The sequence below is a fragment of the Lathyrus oleraceus genome, chromosome 7 (assembly GCF_024323335.1).
Source record: "Lathyrus oleraceus cultivar Zhongwan6 chromosome 7, CAAS_Psat_ZW6_1.0, whole genome shotgun sequence".
Classification (NCBI taxonomy): Eukaryota; Viridiplantae; Streptophyta; class Magnoliopsida; order Fabales; family Fabaceae; genus Lathyrus; species Lathyrus oleraceus.
In genome coordinates this window covers 43,021,824-43,031,104 of record NC_066585.1, presented here as the reverse complement: position 1 = coordinate 43,031,104, position 9,281 = coordinate 43,021,824, and the positions used below count along the sequence as shown (strand labels likewise).

Below are 9,281 nucleotides of genomic sequence, written 5' to 3'. Positions count from 1 at the left end.
CAAGGCTACTGATTTCGTACATTCCACCCTTCGTCTAGGACTTTTCTACTGGAGTTCTTTCACCTCCCCATTGGCAATGGTTTTGGGCCATGTTTTCAATGAGTTGATAGGCTTCGTTGTATGGCTTGTCCATAAGTGCACCGCCCGCGGCAGCGTCTACTGTAAATCTTGTGTTATACAGAAGCCCATTGTAAAATATGTGAATGATTACCCAGTCTTCGAGACCGTGATATGGACATATCCTCATCATGTCCTTGTATCTCTCCCACACTTCATAGAGAGATTCAACATCTTTTTGCCTGAATCCGTTGATTTGAGCTCTCAGCATAGCAGTTTTGCTCGGCGGAAAATATCGGGATAAGAAAACGTTCTTCAGTTCTTCCCATGTTGTAACAGAGTTGGAGGGCAAGGATTGCAACCAAGCCCAAGCTCTGTCTCTTAGTGAGAAAGGAAAAAGGCGCAGTCTTATCGCATCTTGAGATACACCATTCGCCTTTACAGTATCTGCGTACTGCACAAACTTGGTCAGGCGTTCATTAGGATCGTCCGTAGGATTTCCAGCAAATTGATGTTGTTGGACGACTGATAATAGTGAGGGTTTCAGCTCGAAATCGTTTCGATTGATGGCGGGGGCAACAATGCTGTTGTGAGGTTCTTGTTGGGACGGGGTAACAGTAGAATTTAAGAGGACGATTTTGTGGTCCTTCTTCAGCCATGTTTGGTTTTTCTTCTAGTTTAGGAGGAGATATGATATCGGGAATATCGTACTTTTGTTGATATTCGTGTATTCGGCGTCTTACGTATAGGAAACACTCTAATTCTGGGACTGGTGGTGCTAAGTTGTCGCCTTGTGAGCGAGTACTTGGCATACAATCGGGGAAAGAAGGGAGAGTAAATTAGTTTTTATTTTTACCTTAGTCTATACCGTGCAACGAAAGAATCACACAATTCGACTAAAACAGGTCCCCGACAACGGCGCCAAAAACTTGACTGCAAGTGCAATGTCCAGTCGCTTTAGTTTTAAAAGATATCGATCCCACAGGCACCTATGGTCAAACTAGTGTTACTAACGTCACTATGTTTAGCTAAGGGAATTGATTAGTAGAAGTTCGGGGGCAGAATAGTAAATCTAAGGGAAATTTAGTTTTAAGAAAGAATTAATGGAAGAAATCAGTATGCAACGCATTAATTGTCAGGGATTCGATAAGTGACCGGTGAATAGTTTAAATGCCAAATATCACTCAGTAGAAAATATTTATTTAAAAAGCTTTATCTCACACTCTCGTGATTGTTGATTCAGCCTATAGCTTTAAGTCAGAATGTATGCTCTCGCTGTCCCATTTGAAGTTAAAATTACCTTTTGAAAATAAATAAGTTCTAATTGCTTTTAAAGTGCTCTCGCTGTTTTTAAACTCAATGCCTAGTTTTTACTATCCAGCTCGAGCCTCACGCTCTCGCGATTGTTGGTTCTCACCTTAGTTAATTTCCCACCTTAGTTAATTTCCCACTCTCGTGGCAAAACCGTATTAAATAGCTTCTCACGCTTTTGTGATAAAGTTAATTAAATTTAAATTAAAAACCCCGGCCTAAAAGATTGTTTGAGAAAAAGAGTTTTCACCGATTATTATTAAATCCCATCTAATTAAATTGCTACATACCGATACCGATAATTTAGCCGGACATGTTAAATAAGGCAAACACAGAGCATAAACAGATTAACATTGTGGTAAACATAATTATAATAATAATTGGGCAATAATAATAATAATTCAATAAAAACCTGGCAATCGAAGTAACAGAGTATAGCGAATCTCGGAGTACTTGAGCAGTCCTCCACAAGTCGGTAGGCTTCTGCTTCTTCAATGCAAATTGTTTACTAAAATTAAATAAAGCGTAGTAGTTCCCCAGTGTAGGAAACTACTACTATGGCTAACTGGAAAACGGGAAGGAAAAGGGAAAAAAGAAATTCTAAAAAGAATGGCGAATGAATTAAGGCAACGGAAACAAAGTTGCTGAAAAGAAAAATAAACTAAAAAGCTATAAAAATTAATTGCAAAGCGTAAGTGTAAATGTAGGCGTCCTCAATTTTTCCAACTTTGGTCCTTTATATAGTGCTCCTTTAAGTCTTGGCGGTTGAGAAATTCAAGGAGGACTTGGTTTGAATGAGGAATCCGGGGGAGTCATGTTGTTGAAGAGATTTTAGGCACGTTTGGGTGCCTGTGGCTGACTGTTTCAAAGCGTAAATTCTGGCCGCATGACGCTCTTCATGGGTCTGTGACGGTCGTCACAGGCTGGGTCGTGACGGTCGTCATGAAGGGTGTGACGGTCGTCACATCAACAATTTCTGCATTCTGTTTTTTTTTGCTTTTTCCTGTGCTTTCTCATATGTTTCTTCCTTTTCTTCATTTTGCTCATTAGTTATTGAAGATTTAAATACCTGCAAAAACAACTTGAATACTTGTGGAATAATTGGAATATTAATTAAAATGAGTGTAAATCAAGGCAAATATCTAATGTGTTTTCGCGTTATCACCCTTCTTAGCCTCTGGACATAGTTGAGGCCCAATCTTGACTTCCTTCACATCATCCTCTGAACCCAAGTTGACTAATTCAATCTTCTCTTTGAACGATTAGATAACTCTTTCCTCATGCTCAAGTAAACGAGATAATTCATCAGATACTTCTTCATCATCAGTCTCTTCCTCAACTTTGAACACATGGAAGTCAAAGTTTGGAGAGGGAGTAGGATCATTGTATTCAATGGGTTTGAGAACCAACCTGCATAATGATTTGATATTTTGATTTTATAGAAATGGATAGTGACCAAATATTATGCAGATGGAAGATTATTATTTATTTATGTTTTTTTTGTGGTTACCATTTTCAGAAAAGCAAAAAGTAAAAATAAACATCATAGATGTGGATGAATAAAATTGTCTTTTATTGATGATAATTGAAATGCTCAACAACTGTTCACTTCTCCCTTAGGCATAGGAGAAGGATATTTCTTAAAATGAAAAACAAATTACTTAGAGCGATGAATAACAGTAGGAATGTAAACAACCCAATTGTTGCAAGTCTGGCCATGCGTCATAAATTTGGCGCAAGCTTCATCTTCATCGTCCCCATCCTCAATCACAGCAGCTAAGTGTTGATCATTACCATGAATGAACCCTCAAATGCGGAAACTTGGTTGCATAACTTCAGTCTTGATGTTGAGCGACCCTGGTTGAAATCCCAATCCGACCCTATTCTTGTTCTCATCAATCTCTACCACACGGCCCCGTTGATCAATGCAGGCAACCTCAATAGCCTTTTGTGCATCCTTTAGAGAGGACATAGGTGCCCCAGTTTTCTTTACTTCATCAGCAATAGACAAGGCTTGGAACAACATTCGAACCTCCTCCTCAGCTTCAACGTAAGAAAAGGATGGCAAATCTCTCACCAAAAGTGTTTTTTCTCAACCAACAACGACAAGCTTGTCATTCTTCACAAATTTCAATTTATGGTGTATAGTAGACGTCACTGCTCCTGCCTCGTGAATCCATGGCCTTCCCAACAAGAAGCTATAGGCCGGGTGGATATCCATTACCTAGAAAGTAATTTGGAAATCACTCGGACCTATCTCAAATGGAAGGTCCACCTCACCAATGACGTTTTTACGGGAACCATCAAACGCATTGACAATCACGCCACTGTACCTCATTGGGGCGCCTTGATAAGAAAGTCTGGACAATGTTGACTTTGGAAGCACGTTTAGTGATGACCCAGTGTCAACCAGTACATTGGACATAGCATCCTCCTTGTTGTTCATTGAAATATGGAGTGCCAGATTGTGATTTCTGCCTTCCTCGGGAAGCTCTTCATCACAAAAACTCAAATTATTACAAGAAGTAATGTTGGCAACAATGTCGTCAAACTGATCCATAGTCACATCATGTTCAACATAAGCTTGCTCGAGCACTTTCTGCAACGTCTCCCCATGTGCCTCATAATTCATCAATAAGGACAACACAAAGATTTTTGGCGGAGTTTGAAGCAGCTGCTCCACCACATTAAACTCACTTCTCTTTATCAGCTTCAAAACTTCATCATCATCACTAGCCTTTAGTTTGCTGGATTCACCAGTCTGACACACTGGAGTGCAAACCAGATTCATCACCGGAATCTCTGCCTTCTTACTGGCTGTAACATCTTCTACTTCTCTCAGAAAAACTAGACCAAACACACGACCACTACGGGTCACCTTTGAAATATCATCAATATTTACCACAAAATTTGCAACTGGTAAAGGAACCTCTTGACCATTCTCCATCATTGTGGCGTTATACTGATAAGGCACAACTTTATCAGATGCATACGGAATATGGCCCGCTAACCGTATTACCAACGATGATACCGATCTATTATTGTTGCTATTGCTGCTATCAAATTGAATAATTACCCGCTCAGGGATTTTGAACACCGACACTATTACATTTACATCATTTATATCTCTCGACTGGAAAATCTGGATAAGGCCTTCATCCAGCAACCTCTGAATATCCCTCTTGACAATAACACATCCTCGAGGGTCCATACTGCATATCACACAATCATCATGGTCATGCTTATAGTCACTGACCAAAAAAATATCTTTATGAATTGCCACCAAAGATTGTTTGATATGGCGAACATCATAAACCTTGTACTCTCCAGGACAACCATCTACCATGTTGACAAAAGCATTACCATGAGCAGGCAACGAATTAGCTTTCACATTAGGCGCTCGATCCTCAAAGGACATCATCCCGCTCTTCACAAGCTTTTGTACTTCATACTTTAACGGGTAGCAGTTCTCTATGTCATGGACAGGGGCTCCCTGGTGAAAGGCACAACAAAGTTCAGGTTTGAACCACCATGGAAGTGGCTCAGGGATTTGCTTAGGATTTCTAGGTTGAATGAGGTTCTTGAGAACCAAAGACAGATAAAATTATGCATAGGACATAGGAATAGGGTCAAAGGAGGCCTTCTTCCTCTCAAAGTTTTACTGGTTATTATTGTTATTGTTGTAGTTGGTTCTTTGTTATGGTTGTTGTTGACGTTGTTGTTGTTGAATCGGAACATATTGATTGTTGAAATTGTTTGAAAAATCTGGAATCACTGAAGAAACTTGATGTTGGTGTTGACGAGGTTGAGAACTCTTTCGGACATGAGGCTTCCTCTGCCTCCCTACAGTTACTAAATTAGTTTCCCCCTCCTTCCTCTTGGAAAAACTACCACCATACTTCTTACTAGCTGAAATTCTAGTTAACAGACTTTCGATGTCACACGGGATGTTATGACATCCAATTCTTCGCAGACAAGAATTATGCAGAACTTAAAAAGTAAGTGCAGTAAATAACACAAGGAATTGTTTACCCAGTTCGGTGTCACACACACCTACGTCTGGGGGCTACCAAGCCAGGGAGGAAATCCACTACTAGTAGTATTAATTCAGACCTTAAACCAACTGCTTAATCCTATCACTTAATACCTACCCAATGCAATTTCAATCTTACACTAAGATCAGAGTTCCTACTCACTCCCCCTCAATCACCTCAGTGATTACAACCTTTAATTATATTAAAGTTTATAGTGATGTCACACTTCAAACAACTCTTGATTGTGCTTAACAGCTTTAATCAAGATACACAGCACTCACGCTTAAAAGCTTAGAGTGACACAACACTTACAACTCAATGAACACCCTAGTCCAATGCAATCATCTAGGTGATAATTGCTTGGCTCACAAGATACACCTACTACAAGACACACAAAAATACAACAGTGAAGTATGATGGAACAATAAAATCTTCACGCCTCAAATCCCCAAAAACTGAATGAAGGATTGCCATCCTTTTATATTGCAGCACTTGGGCCTTGTACTTGTATTTCCTAAAATTAAGGTTAAGCAAGTTAACCTAATTTCCACATATTAGGGTACTAACAAATAGGCTATTTGTTAGGTTCATTAATTGTAGCTTAGTTGTTAGTTTCCTGGATTTTAGCTCAGCTGTTGGATTCCTGAAAAATAGCCTGAGAAAAATACTGAAACAGAAAAACTAACCATCCTACAATTTAGCATATGCTGTCAGGAATGAATGTCACAACATTCAGTTTGACGTCCAGAACATAGGCCATATGCTAAGTCTGTTATTTTTCTGAAAACAGACTGTACACAATGTTGTACTGTAAAAGACCAACCAGTCTATACTTCAGTATCAGCTTACAATAATAAATGTCAAAACATCCAATTTGACATTTACAGAATGGACCTTATGCCAGGTATGTTATCCTCCTGAAGAACAAACTGAGATACATACTAAACTGTAGCAGAAAACCAACCTGCCTATTGTTCAGTATATGCTGTCAAATGATGAATGCCATAACATCCAGTTTGACATTTAGACAGTAGGCCTTATGCCAGGTCTGTTATTCCCATGATAAACAGACTAAAATTAAATACTGAGTTATAGCAGACAACCAACTGTTCTACACCTCAGTATCTGCTGTCAGGGATGAATGTCATTACATCTAGTTTGACATTCAGTAAATCCTGTATTAGCTAAACCTGCAGCATACTACACAAGTATGTCATGACATCAGTCAAGACATCAGAGTACAGTTAGATGTTCTAACACAAAATGCAGCCAATCAAACATCTCCAAAGCATGTCATGACATCAGTCAAGACATTAGAGTCCAGCTAGTGTTTTAACATAAAATGCAGCCAATCAAACATCTACACTAGCTGACGCTTCTTCTTTGGACAAACGTCCTTCACAGACTCCCTCTTCTAACCTCATCCCCATATTCACCATTTCGGTAAAGTCATTGGGGGCACTGGCAATCATATGTTCGTAGTAAAACGAACTCAACGTCTTTAAGAAGGTCTTCGTCATTTCTTTCTCTTCTAATTGTGGGCTTATCTGGGCAGCAAGCTCTCTACACCTCTGGGTATACTCTTTGAATGTCTCCTTATCTTTTTGACACATAGACCTCAGCTGGTCTATATCGGGCGCCATATCGACGTTGTTTTTGTATTGCTTAACAAAGGCTTCACCCAAATCATTGAAAGTGCGGACACTTTCACTGTCTAACCCCATATACCATCTCAAAGCAGCACCGATCAAATTGTCTTGGAAGTTGTGAATTAGTAACTGATCATTATCGGTTTGAGTTGACATTTTTCTGGCGTACATGACAAGGTGGCTCAACGGACAAGTATTTCCCTTATACTTTTCAAAGTCAGGGACTTTGAACTTCATCAGGATTTTGACATTGGGTACCAGGCACACGTCAACAACACTCTTCCCAAATAAATCTTTCCCTCTCAGAGTCTTCAACTCTTTACGCAGCTCGAGGAATTGATCCTTCATTTCATTCATTTTCTCATACACGTATGGACCTTCAGATGGCTTAGAATGGTAGATGGTGTCCTCAACACGAGGCAGAGTATGAACAACTGGAGGAGGTACTTACATGACCGAGTTAGGTGCCGACAGAGAAACAAAAGTGGGTGCATACTGTCGCATCTCGAAAAATACGATTCCTCGCGATGGTCATAGAAAAATAGTTCGAACAGAGTCGCCACCGAACTTTATTTATTCCAATGAAGGAATAGGAAAATATCGATAAAACCTTCAGAAAAATATAATAATGGTCATCTCAACCATATTCGAGTTCAGGAGTCGATTACGCAAGGGGAAGGTATTAGCACCCCTCACGTCTGTTGTACTCAACGAGAACCTTTTAGTTTAATTTGCAATTTGAATGTTAGTTAATGTTGTTTGTTTTCTTCGAGTGATAAAAATATTGAAAATAGATGGATGTGTAACACCTCAAAATTTGCCCTCCTCTTCTTGGGACTAGCTTAGCATATTGCCTTTCATATCTAGGGCATTAGTCATTGCATATTGCATATCATGTGAAAATAAACAAGCCATCCTCCTAAGTCTTTCTCAGGAGATAGAGAGGTTAAGAGATCCAAGCTTGAAGGGCTCATGGATTGATCACTAGCCATCTGAGGGTTTGTGCTTCAATTAGGGTTTCTTGGTCCTTCAAGGAGTTTGAGCATTATCTTATTGGCAAGGGTACATCATCATTATCATGGTTAGGTCCTTACCCTTAAGGGGCTCATTGTTCAGGCTCAGATTCTTTGGGATTAGGGTTTTGACCTCTGGTCAACCCTAATCAGTTGCATTCTACCAGTCAGGGTTCCTCAAGGAGATGAGGTTTATTTGCTTGGATGAGGATCATATTATTATTATGTGGAGCTTACAAGAGCTAGGGGTTCATTTTGGAGCCAATTCCTCAAGTGGTAAAGGCTCAGGCTGATCAGGGCATTTCTAAGTCATCTGTCAACCAGAAAGTCAACAGAAAGTCAACTGAGGGCTAGGAGGTGGAGAAATGAGTTTCAACATCTCATTCATGTTCAAAAGAGGCTTACTCATCATGTCAAATGCATATCTTGAAGAATTTGAGGTCAGATCAAAAGTTTCCAAAAATGGAAAGTGACCTGTAATTGAAAGTTTCCCAAAATGGAAAGTTTTTGATTCAAATTCAATTTGATCTTGCATCATCAAAGAAGCTTCAAATGAATTTTTGTCCAACATGAAAGTTGAATATCTCTCTCTCCCATTTCCAAAAAGTCCAAGATCATGAATTTATGATGAATGGTTGAAGAGATATGGTCAAATCATTGCCAAGTGTACATGGAACTTCAAATGGCCATAACTTTTGATTCACAACTCCAATTTGAGTGGCTCTTCTTGCATTTTTCTTCTCATGACATGAAGTTTCCAAAACATTCATCACATTGCATGAATTTCCATCATATGATAATTTGCTACTTCAAGTCAATTTTGGAGGGAAAATGGCCAATTTGAAATTGGTGCATTGTATGGACCAAATGCCATTGCTAACATGTGCATGGGAAGATTTTGAGTGAAAATGAGCTCCCATATGGCACTGTTCACGCATGCATTAGCCATGCACCACCAATTTTCAAGTTTTGGTCATAACACCTTATCTTGATTAAATTTAACTAAACTTTGCTTAATTTTGATCAAGAGTGGATTAAGACTTCATATATATTCATAATCATAACAGAATTTGGGGGAATTCTAGATCTAGATCTCAAAATTTTCTCTCCCTCCAAAATTTTCTCCTAATCATAATTCAAATTTTCATCACATAACATACCAATTTTCTTCCATATTCTTGTTCCTTGGTGTGGATTTAGCATAGATCAAGCATTGG

General features: G+C 39.2%; 1 non-coding gene across 1 annotated transcript; it reads left to right on the top strand.

Annotated features, from left to right (window-relative positions):
* Window positions 1-221: 221 nt before the first annotated feature.
* Window positions 222-328, top strand: LOC127108705 (small nucleolar RNA R71). Its single transcript, XR_007796227.1, has one exon. It is a non-coding gene; the product is annotated as a small nucleolar RNA R71 (small nucleolar RNA).
* The last annotated feature ends 8,953 nt before the right edge of the window (window positions 329-9,281 follow it).